Consider the following 12136-nt stretch of genomic DNA (forward strand, 5'->3'; position numbering starts at 1 on the left):
AAAATTTTAAGAAATTCTGACCAAAGACAATTGGTCCCATGAGTTCTCAGAAACAGACTCTAAAACAAATTTTGGAGCCAGATCACCCACCAGCTAGCTGGCAGTGAAGACCCCATCACCGGGGTGAGAGGGATGAGTGGCTCCTGGCATGCTCCCATGGTACAATTGTTGTAACTTCCACCAGCGGTAAACTGGATAAGTTGCTGGTGTAATGAAATGCACTAGGAAGGATATCTCAGGAACATGAAAGACACAGACCATGAAGTTGAATAGCTGTTGTTGGGGGTTACTGATGCGAGGAATGACAGTGAAAGGCTGTGGGTGATTAATCATCAATTAAAGGTTAAGTGTGAAAGTCAGTAGGCCTCTTCAGATGTATTTAAAGAGAACTTCTCTTTTGCAGCTGGAGAAACAGAAAGCTGAGGACTAGGGCAACTTAATGATAGCTGCACCAGAATTCCAGAGGAGGTTGAATTCTCAGCCCCTGGGGAACTGCTACTCCACAATTAGGAAGGAATGGAACCCTGAGTCTGGGGATAGGGACACGTACAGTGATGAACTTGAAAATCTAGAATCTCTAGATATCTATGGACTTCCTAGACCTGCAGCAGTGGCCCACTCTTCCTTGTTAAAAGCTGGCATTTATGCCTTTATAAGGACATTTATGCCTTTTTTAGGTCTTGGTTTTACAAAAGAATATGTACCACCCCATTGAAAAAGACTCTGATGCTGGGAGGGATTGGGGGCAGGAAGAGAAGGGGACGACAGAGGATGAGATGGCTGGATGGCATCACTGACTCGATGGACGTGAGTCTGAGTGAACTCCGGGAGTTGGTGATGGACAGGGAGGCCTGGCGTGCTGCAATTCACGGGGTCGCAAAGAGCTGGACACGACTGAGCGACTGAACTGAATGTACCACCTCTTGAAGGACTGCCATGGAGATGACTGGTAAAAGATGGTTCTCACTAATCCTTAGGGAAAGATGATGTGCAGCCAACAAAGAAGTTGCTTAATTCATAGAACCAAAAGAAATCAAGCATGGATCCTAGCAAACTGAAGGTAGTCACTCCAATCAAGAGTCAAAATCTTTTGGACAAATCCAGAACCCATTGCTTGAAATACAGGTTGATTTCCCATGAAGAAAATGTATGGAATAAAGCAAGTATTTTGTTTTTCAGTCGCTCAGTTATGTCCAACTCTTTGCAACCCCATGGACTGCAGCACACCAGGCTTTCCTGTCCTTCATCATCTTCCAGAGCTTGCACAAAGTCATGTCCATTGAGTCAGTGATGCCATCCAACCATCTAGTCCTCTGTCATCCCCTTCTCCTCCTGCCTTCAATCTTTCCCAGCATCAGGGTCTTTTCCAATGAATCGGCTCTTCAGGTGGCCATTGGAGCTTCAGCATCAGTCCTTCCAATGAATATTCAAGGTTGATTTCTTTTAGGAATGACTGAGTTGATCTCCTTGCTGCCAGCAAGTATATGTGAAAATAATTTTCCAATCCTTCCAGAGAAACCAAAGTGAAAGAAAGTCATTTACTAAGAAGATGGGAGTAATGAGGCATTTTGAGGACACTGAAATCTGATATCCCCAAGGCCACTCTATGAGGGGGGGGGGGGTTGAGGACCAGGTAATACATGGAGTCTTGTCCCAGCTCCAAATTACAATGGGTCCACTTATTCAAAGACGCACCCAGTGGTCATTTCTCTGATACCTGAATGTGCAATCAGAATGGACATACTTGATAAATGACAGGATCCACATATGGTTCCTTGGACTGTGGAATAAGATCTATCAACTGAGAAATCCAAGCAGAATCCTCTAAATCTTACCCTCTGGCTAAGATAATAAATCAAAATAGTGTTTTATCCCAGGAGGCAATGTTAGAGATAACTTACCCTAAAGACCTGAAGAATGCAAGGGTGATGGTCCCCATCATATCACATTTCATGCACCATTCTGACTCCTACTAAAACCAGATGGATTGTGATGTATGACGATGATATTCAGCAAATCTGACCAAATAGTAACCCTGGTTGCAGCTACTTTTCCAGATGTTGGATCTTTGCTGGTTACACAGCCTTAAGCACATGGTATTTGGATACCCACTTACTTCACAAATGTGCTCTTTTCCTTCTCTATTAAAAGTAGACTCAGAAAGAGTTTGAATCTATGTGCAATGGAGAAAAGAACACAGATACAAGTTTGCCCCAAGGTGACCCTTCCCCTTAATACTGTGTAAAAGCACCTGAACACTTTGGACTCTTCACAGAATATCACATTATTCCACTATATTGATGACATCTCGTTAGTCCAACTGGGTGGATAAGAACTAGCAAGTAATTATTAAGACGTATATGACAGAAATCCAACTTTCAAAGAATGAGGGGACCACCATTCTTACAAAGAATTTGGGTTGAAACACCCTGTCTATATTAGAGCTCATATTATCGTATCATGTACCTTCCACTACGAGGAAGGAAAAAATGCCTGATAAACCTCTCCACATTCTAGAGGCAGCATATTCCACTCTTGGGATGCTTCTCTGACCCAATTACTGAGCAATATAAAGTCTTTCAGCTCCAAGTAAGGCCTAGAACAGGAATCAAGACCACACTGCAGGAAGCCAACCACCTGGGCCATATGACCCAGCAGAGTCATGGACTGTCCATCATAAGGACTTTACACCAAACTTGGATAAAAGAATCACAGCACAAACTCTTAGGCATCTAGAGCAAGGCTATGCTTTTTCTAACAAATAACTGTAATTTATTTGACACAATGTTTCTTGCATTGCTACTGGACCCTGGTTGAGATAAAGAATTTGACCATTGAACATTAAGAGGCCATGTGGCCAGAACTATCATTATGGGCTAGATCCTGCTAGCCATCTGGAGAGATCTATGTTTTATAAGGTCCAGAGGACCCAATGGCAATTTGCTGTTAAGATGGAAGTGGTCTACCAGGATCAGGCATGAGCAGGACTGCAAGCAGGTACAAGCAGAATAAGCAGAGAGCCCCGCCCCCAGTGTTATCCCCACAATTGCACCAACACCTGTCTCTAAGCTCATACCTATGACTACATGGGGTGCAGGATCACTCTGGCAGGGGATGAAAAAGTTGAAGTTTGGATCATGGCTGCATCAGTTCAGTATGATGTTACAAGATAAATGAGGGCCACCGATGTATTATAGCCTCACTCAAAGGTGACACCTAAGACAGAGGTGAGAGGAAGTCCTCTCAATGTGTAGACTTCAGAGGGAGAAGTTGTTCATCTACTTTGTATGGAGAAAGAAGTGGCCTGAGATGAGAATACACATGACCCGAGGGCAGTGATAATGAACGTGGCTTGTTGGGCAGAACCTAGGAAATTGGGAAGATTGCGGACAGGAGGCCAGGGGAAGTGATGTGTGAATGGAAGTATGCGCCACTGTGCTGATCAGTCATGTCCAACTCTTTGTTATCCCGTGGACTATAGCCCACCAGGTTCCTCTGTCCACGGAATTTCCCAGGCAAGAATACTGGAGTGGGTTGCCATTTCCTACCCCAGGGGAATATTCCCAACCTGGGGATTGAACCCGCATCTCTTGTATCTCCTGCATTGGCAGTTGGATTCTTTACCACTGTGCCACCTGGGAAGCCCCAAATGGAAGTATGGAAGGATCACAAAGTAAGGAAGTCTTTATTCCTGGCTATGCCCACAAGAGGGCACCCACCATGGAATAAGCAATAAACAACTAAATGGACTGAATAATTCTCCCAGCCACTGTTAGTAGTCATCCCAGGGATAGCATAACAGGCTTCTGAATAGAGTAGCTACGGTAATAGTTAGAGGCTATTCGTGAACCCGCCAGCATGAAACACCAGTCAGCTATGCCAATCTAGCTACCGAGGCTCCCTACTGATGCTGCCAAATGCTCAACTTGCTAGCAACAGAGACTAATATAAGAGGCAGCCGCTGATGCGGCCCTATCACTAGAGGAGACCACTAAGACATTGGTGCTAAGTTTACTGCACTGAATCTCTACCATGCTAAAAGGAACAGCAATTCACTTTCACAGGAAATCCAAACCCAATGTGGGTTTTCCTTTCCTGCCCAAAAGACCTTGACCAGCACTACTAACCAAGAGCATTCGGAATGTTTGATCCACCAGCATGAAATGCCATATGACATTGACTGTACCACGAAACTTTATTTAAAGCAGATGTGGCAGAGAGCACCTGAACTTAAGATCCCATTATATACTGCACCACTCCCTATAAAACTGGTTAGGCAATACAAAGACCTTTCAGAAGTGCAGAATTGGCACCAGCTTGGAGATGATACTCTGAAAGGATGAGGTGCTATCCCCTAAAACACAGTGCACACCTTAACTCAGTGATGACTTTATGATCCCATGTCCTCAGTATGTAAAATGCATGGGTCTGGGAACCAGGTGGCCTGCTTCCTAGCGTCCCAGCAATCCACTTGGGAACAGGAGCATCCTGTTGTCACATCAGTGTCCCACAGGTTTACAGTTCCTCAATCGCAAAATGGAAATCAATAAAGACACACATTGCACGCATGCATGCTTAGTTGTCCAGTCGTGTCCAAGTCTTTCCAACCCCATGGGCTGTAGCCCGCCAGGCTCCTCTGTCCATAGGATTCTCCAGGCAAGAATACTGGAGTAGATAGCCATTCCTTCTCCAGGGGATCTTCCCATCCCAGGGATTGAACCTGGGTCTCCAGGGTCTCCTGCATTGCAGGTGGATTCTATACAGACTAAGCCAAACTTTAAACGACGTCTGCCACTTGGCCACTTTGAGCTCCCTGTACCATGGTACTAGCAGTTGAAGAAAGGTGTCACCAACCTGGTAGAACTTAACCCTGACCATTAGAAGACACGATGGCTCTTCCATAAGGGGGGGAGTGAAAACTGGGTTTGGCAACTAGGTAATCCACTGTGGCATCTCTTGGTACTTCTCTACCCAATTTTGATGGTAAATGGACAAATGCAACAGCCAAATCCTGAGAATGGGTTGGTCACCACGGGCTCAGACACCTCAGGTATAAAAACTAGGTGAGCCATCTAGATATGCAGAGGTGCCAGCCAAAGAAAGAGAGAATCCAGAATGGGTACAGAATACAGAGATGATGCTTATCAGGCACAGCCTGCAAGCCAGTTACAGAGGTGGGATTAGTCCCACTAACCTTCTTGGAAGCATGCCTGGGAAAAGGAGACCAATCAGAAACTCGGAGGAGCTCTTCCTAGAAGGGGTAAACTTCATACACCAGCAAGCAGAGCCCAGGGTGAACTGTAGTGGACTGTGTGGTCTTGCAAGTGTCCCCTCCCCAGAGGACTGAGGCACTGTTACCTCAGCTCCTAGGAATAGTGATGGCTTTCCTCTCACAGCCAAGTCCCTCTTGCAGAATTCCCTTCACCCGAAGGAAGTCTCCTTGCCCAAGACAGTACCTCTTCCCCAGGGGAATCCCATATCTAAGTATCTACAAAGGGATGCAAACCACCCCCGTTACCTCAATCTGGACAACTCTGAAGGCATTCCAGCCCCGTAACTCCTTACAGAATTGCTGAGACTCTGTTGCACGTGTGTTGGCCAGTCACCCTCTCCTTCCTCTGGTCAGCTCCTCCTTCCCTCTCTTCTTCACAGATGTTGTCTCTGAGCGTGCTCCTCCATAAACTTCCGGCACACAAATCTCCACCTCAGAGTCTGTTTTCTGGAAACCCAATCTAATCTGGCAAAATCAAAACCCTGGCTAAGTTCAACTCTTAACTTACTCCATGCTTGAACCCATGCAACTGAAAATAGCTGGAGAGAAAATACACAAGCAAGCCAATTAGTCTCATTTTACATTCAGGCTCACTCAACCTTGTATGGGTCAGTCCTTAACTCTCCTCAGAAATCATTCTTTTCTTCCCTAACTCATTTTTTTTTTTTTTTACTCTCCAGGACAACTATTTCAGATTTTTTTTTTCTCTGATTTCCAGCACCTCCTTCCCCACCTTCACTCTCAGCTAGTCAACTTGCTTTCTACTATAATTTTTCAAATGAAGCAATTAGAATAGAATTTTAAATTCCTCCAACTCCATATCTACCTACCTACCAGAAGCAGAGTGAATATACTCCACTTTCTGTTATTATTTTCTATGAGCTCCCCATACTCACTTCACCAATGCACTCTTTATTTTCTCTTGCTCCACCAAATCTCTTTCCTGTGTCATCAAACTTTTTCGTTCCATTAGATCAACTGCAATATCATAAAACATGCTGATAAATTTCTATGACTAAAAAAAAAATTCCTTCCTTAATCCAGTTTCCCCCTTCAACTTATTTTTCTCCTTTCCTCACAGTATGATTTTTTGAGAGAATTTTACTAGGATATAATTCACATACCTGGAGAAGGAAATGGCAACCCACTCCAGTGTTCTTGCCTGGAGAATCCCAGGGACGGGGGAGCCTGGTGGGCTGCCATCTATGGGGTCGCACAGAGTCAGACACGACTGAAGTGACTTAGCAGCACCAGCAATTCACATACCATACAGTTCACTCATTTACAAGATACAATTCAATAGTTTTAGTATTCAGAGTTGCAGTTTTTAGCACAATCTAATTTTACAACATTTTTATCAGCCCCAAAGAAACCTCCTATCAATTAGCAGGTCATTCCCTATCCATCCCTGTCTCCTACCCTCTAGACCCAGGCAACCATTAGTCTTTTTGTCTCTATAGATTTGACTATTCTGGACTTTTCACATACATGGAAATTAATATGTGATCTGGTGACTGGATTCTTTCATTTAGCTTAATGTTTTCAAGGTTCATCCATGTCATATCATGTATCAGTGATGCATTCCTTTTAATTTCCAAATAGTACTGTGTTTTATGTATTCATTCATTAGTTGATGGGTGTTTGGGTCACTTCTGCTTTTTTGGTTATTATGAATAAAGCTGCTATGAACATTCATGCATACATTTTTGTGTTGATGTATGTTTTTATTTCTCTTGAGTATACACTAGGAATGGAATTATTTATTGGGTCATATGGTAACTATGTTTAATTTTTTGAGGAACTGCCAGACTGTTTTCCCAAGTAGTGGCACCATTTCACATTCCCACCAGCAATGTATGAAGCTTTCAATGTCTCCAAATCCTTTCCATGCCAATTCATGTTATTATCTGTCATGTTTATTACAGCCATCCTAGTGGGTGAAAAGCGGTAGCTCATGGCAGCTTTGATGAATTTTCCTGATGGCTAACGATGTTGAGCACCTTTCTTTCTTAAACACACTCCAATCAAGTTTTTGTCCCCATCACTCCACTGGAACAGAAAGCTACAAATGACCTACACGTTGCTATATCCAAAGGCCATTTTTCAAGTCCTCAACTTTGTTTACCCATCAGCTGCTTTTGATGTAAGTGAAAACTCTCCTTGAAACACTTCATATTCGTAGCTTTCAGGACAGTACATTATCTTTCTTTTCTTCTTCATTTCTGGCTGCCCCTATTTATTTGTTTCCCTGGTTTCTCCTCATCTCTCTTACTCCTTAATGTATAACTTCTTAGAGCTATCCCCCCATTGCTCATTTCTAGAATGTCTTCTATTTATACTTACTGACAAAAATTGTCATCTCCGATCTATATTACATAACCTCTTCAAGATTCATGACCTTAAATACTATCTATATAATTAGGATGACTCTCTATCTGGTAATGATGACTCTCAATATTATTTCTGGAGAAGGCAATGGCAACCCACTCCAGTACTCTTGCCTGGAAAATCCCATGGACGGGGGAGCCTGGTAGGCTGCATTCCATGGGGTCACTAAGAGTCAGACACGACTGAGTGACTTCACTTTCACTTGTCACTTTCATGCACTGGAGAAGGAAATGGCAACCCACTCCAGTGTTCTTGCCTGGAGAATCCCAAGGACAGGGGAGCCTGGTGGGCTGCCACCTATGGGATCACACAGAGTCGGACACGACTGAAGCGACTTAGCAGCACCAGCAGCAATATTATCTCTTCAGCCTGGATCTTGGATCTCTCCCAACATACCCAAAACTACCTATTTAATATCACCTCTTAGATATTACAGTTTAACATGCCCTCAAACTGAGCTCCTGTTGTTTTTCCCCAAACCCACTCCTTTCCTTTCTCTGTTTATGGCAACTTACTCAGGCTTTAAAACTTGGAGCTGTTCTTGATTCTTCCTTCTCTTGCACCTCATGCCAAAATGTTATGAATTTATGTGGCTCACTGTCATAATAAGTCTAAGATTTGACCACTTCTCACCACCTCCTCTACCTCTACTGCAGTTCCAGTCAATATCAACTCTCGCCTGGACTGTCAAAATAGCCTCCTAATCATTCTCCTTGACTCCTTGCAGTCATTTCTTAAATAACAGCCAGAGTGGTGCTGTTAGGACCTAAGAATGCCTTTCTGCTCTGTCCAGACCCCTCTGATGGCTATCCATCTGCTCGTGGTAAAAACCAAAGTCCTTACTGTGACCCACAATGCTCCAAATTCTTTGCCTCCTCCTTGCCTCTCTAACCTCACTTCCTCCTAGCCCCTACTCCATCTTTTCATTCTTGTCCCTCTTACCTCCTTTGTGACCCTCAAAGACTCCATGCTTTCCCCTAGCAGAGGCCTTTGCTCTTTAGGTTTCCTCTACTCAAAGCATTCCTACCTCTGATAATCTCATATGATTCGCTCCCTCTCTTCCTTCAGACCTTTATCCAGAGGCCACCTTCTCGGGTAGCCTTTCCTGGTCTCCCATCTAAAACGTTAATCTCATTTCATTTAGTTTATGCTTTCCAATTTCTCTATCTTTTTGTTGTTGTTCTTTCTCAACCCTTTATCAAGCCTAATACAAGAACTTTTGTATACACACATATATAAATAGTATGCATAATATATATTTGAAAACTTTAAATTTTGGCCTAACTAAAAAATTTATGACATTTTTATTTCATTTGTTTGACTTAGTATGGAGAGAATGCTAGATTTCTAATCTACATTCACTCAAAACTTTTATATAGTTCCATATATTTTGGCATCTGGTATTACTGCTAAAAGTCCAGAAAGTTTATCTTAGTGATTTTTTTTAAGTGAATGAGGCTTGAAAATTTTAATCTAATTCTGAGAATATAAATAAATACTATGCAGCAAAAAAAAAAAAAAAAAAGAAAACCCAGGAAATTAACATGTGATACATTATTAACTAAAGTTATTGAAATTTCACAAAATTTTATGCTAGTGTTCATTTTTTTGTTTCATACCTCATTCAAGACTCCACACTGTATTCAACTGCATTGAGCAGCTTCAGCTACAGGCAACAAATTCTGGTAAATTCTCTTTTCATTTTTATTCTATTACAACTACTTTCTAATTTTCCTTTTTATGGCTTCTTAGATACAATCACCATTTAAAAGTGGACATTTAGTTTCCAAACACATGGGTTTTTAAAGTACCTTTGATACTAATCTCTCCTTTTTATATTAGTTTCTTATTTAAAAGCTTTCTTCTCTGCAGTCACTCTCTGTGGTCTGCCATCCCTCTAACTTTACTGAGGTTTTCAATGGCTAAGTCAAAGATCTCTCTTGGTAAATGTCACAATGCACTTGAAAATATGTGGGTTATTTTCAAATATCTTTTGATCTTGACATCTAACATAATTCCACAGTGATAAGACAACAGACTCTGTATGATTTCAACACTTTTAGACCATGAAGTTTTTGCACCTTGTTTTATGTCTTTGGATATGTTTCAGTGTCTCCAAGTTCATATTCTATGGGAATTCGAACAGAATTTGCATCCTACTATTGTGTGAAAATTGCATAAATCTTAATTCTGTTGAATTGGTTCACAGTGCTTTCCAGGCCTATTATGTTCTTTTACTTTTCTGTATATTCATTTTTGAGAGTTTGCTACTGAAACTCTAACTAAAACTCTTAATTATCTACTTAAAAAATAATTATAATATATAGAGGTTGTTGTTTATTTAGTTGCTTAGCTGTATCCAACTCTTTGCCACCCTATGGACTATAGCCCACCAGACTTCTCTGTCCATGGGATGTCCCAGGCAAGAATACTAGAGTAGGCTGCCATCTCCTCCAGGGGATCTTCTTGACCCTGTAATATCTAACGTGTGTCTCTTACATCTCCCATGCTGGCAAGCAGGTTCTTTCACCATTAAGCCACCAGGGAAGCCCTAAAAATATAGAGGAACTATATGTAATTTTCTTCTGTATTTTCCAAGTCTCTTGTAAATGTGTTATCTACTTTCATAATTTAAAAAGTAAAAAACAAAGAGAAAAAATTGTAAAGCAACTATACTCCAATAAAAATTAATTTTAAAAAAGACCAAATAAATAAAAGGTTACTCTTCCTCCAAATGTTTCACATGTTTCATGTCTGCTTTACTCTTGCTGTTTATCACTTATCATATATAACTTACTATATGTTTTAATTATTCATCTTATTTGTTTTCTGTCTCCCCAACGAGACTGTAAATTCTGTAAGCATGAAGACTGCTTGTTCACTGATCTACTCCATACAATCAGAAAAGCACCTGATCCATAGTAGGTGCCTAGTAGATATTTGTTCAGTGAATACCTTTCCCACATTTTCCCTCCCTAAAACATTCTTCCTCCTCTTCTCTACTCAGACAGTTACCCATTCAGATATCAAAGATTACCTTCTCTCTGCAGCTTCCCCAGCTTTGCTGACTTCTCTTCCCCATCAGAGTTCATTGCTCCCTCCTAGTGCTCGTTTTAACGAGCATGTTATATTTAACCTCTGCCATAATAATCGAGACACTATTTTGCAACCTTCAGTATCTAATGTTCCCACATAATGAGTTTCTTCAATGCAGAAGCATCACTTTTTAATTTTTTTTTCCATCACCCTGGAGCCTAGCCCATAGTAAAATTAAATAAAAGTACTGAATGAATCACCAAACATATCCTCTTTGCTTTTCAGTCCCTCATTCCCCTTTTCATCACCGCTCACCACTGTCCAAACGCCAGCCAGTTCCCCTGCTCTCAAATTACCCATGACCCATACTTTGGACCAGATCTTAGAGAGACAGTTGATTCCCAGTTCCTATGTTCCCCCTTCTACCCTCCTACCCCTGGTCAGAACTTTATTCTCTCAGAGCTCTGCTAAATAAGATACCAGGTTGGCCAAAAAGTTCATTTGGGTTTTTCGGTAAGATATTTGGCCAATCCAATACTGTGACAAACTCACCAATGCCAAGATGTTAATAAGATTTAATGGATTGACAACTTAATATTATCAAAGTTGCTACACATGTTTTAATTCAGGAAATGAAGTAACAAGTGCTGAGGAAGGAAATTAGGGGGTGGGAGACATGCAGGTCTTTTGAAGGTGCTGCTTGGTGGTGGCCTGACCACTATGATTTGACAGGTTTTGAAGCCAGGTGTCCTTTGAGTGCTATTAGTCATTCACCTATGGGTGAATTAGCTTATCATATTATTTCCTAAGAACAGAGAGGTTATTCTTGAGAATAGAGAAGAGTGGGAACTCGCTGGACATCTGAAGGGGAGAGAGGGCAGCTACACCCAAGCGATGACATAGGAGAGCTGGGTGATGTCACCATCAAAGACAGACCTGGGAGATCTCTGGTCCCCTTCCAGCCACTCCACTCTGCTCTCAATAGGACCAATCCCAGAGAGAAGCTATGACTCAAATCATCCAATGCAGTAACAGCCCCACACAATACGAACCCTATGAAAATGCTCTGGAAATCAGAGAGCAGTATTAATTCAGCAACAAACATTCCCTGAGCCCAGAAAGGTAGAAGCATCTCATATTCTGAGTACGGAGGGTTGAAAGTCAAAGTGTCAGTCACTCAGTCATGTCCGATTCTTTGTAATCCCATTGACTGTAGCCCACCAGGCTCCTGTCCATGGGGTTTCCCAGGCAAGAATACTGGAATGGGTAGCCATTCCCTTCTCCAGGGGATCTTCCCAACCCAAGGATCAGAGCTGGGTTTTCTGCATTTCAGGCAGACTCTTTACCATCTGAGCCACCAGGGAAGCCCACTGAGAGTTAGCTCTGTGAAACAACTGGGCGGCAAAGTTACAAAAGTGAGTAAAGAAAATCCCTGCTCTG

General features: G+C 42.0%; 1 long non-coding RNA gene across 1 annotated transcript in view; it reads right to left on the minus strand.

Moving 5' to 3' along the window:
* LOC129628856 (uncharacterized) overlaps positions 1-10762 on the minus strand; it is a 316173-nt gene extending 305411 nt beyond the window's left edge. The window contains exon 1 of the long non-coding RNA XR_008702946.1: positions 10698-10762. This is a non-coding gene — a long non-coding RNA (uncharacterized LOC129628856). The remainder of the gene's footprint in view (positions 1-10697) is intronic.
* Between the last annotated feature and the right edge of the window lie 1374 nt (positions 10763-12136).

This window comes from Bubalus kerabau, chromosome 15 (genome assembly GCF_029407905.1).
Source record: "Bubalus kerabau isolate K-KA32 ecotype Philippines breed swamp buffalo chromosome 15, PCC_UOA_SB_1v2, whole genome shotgun sequence".
NCBI lineage: Eukaryota > Metazoa > Chordata > Mammalia > Artiodactyla > Bovidae > Bubalus > Bubalus kerabau.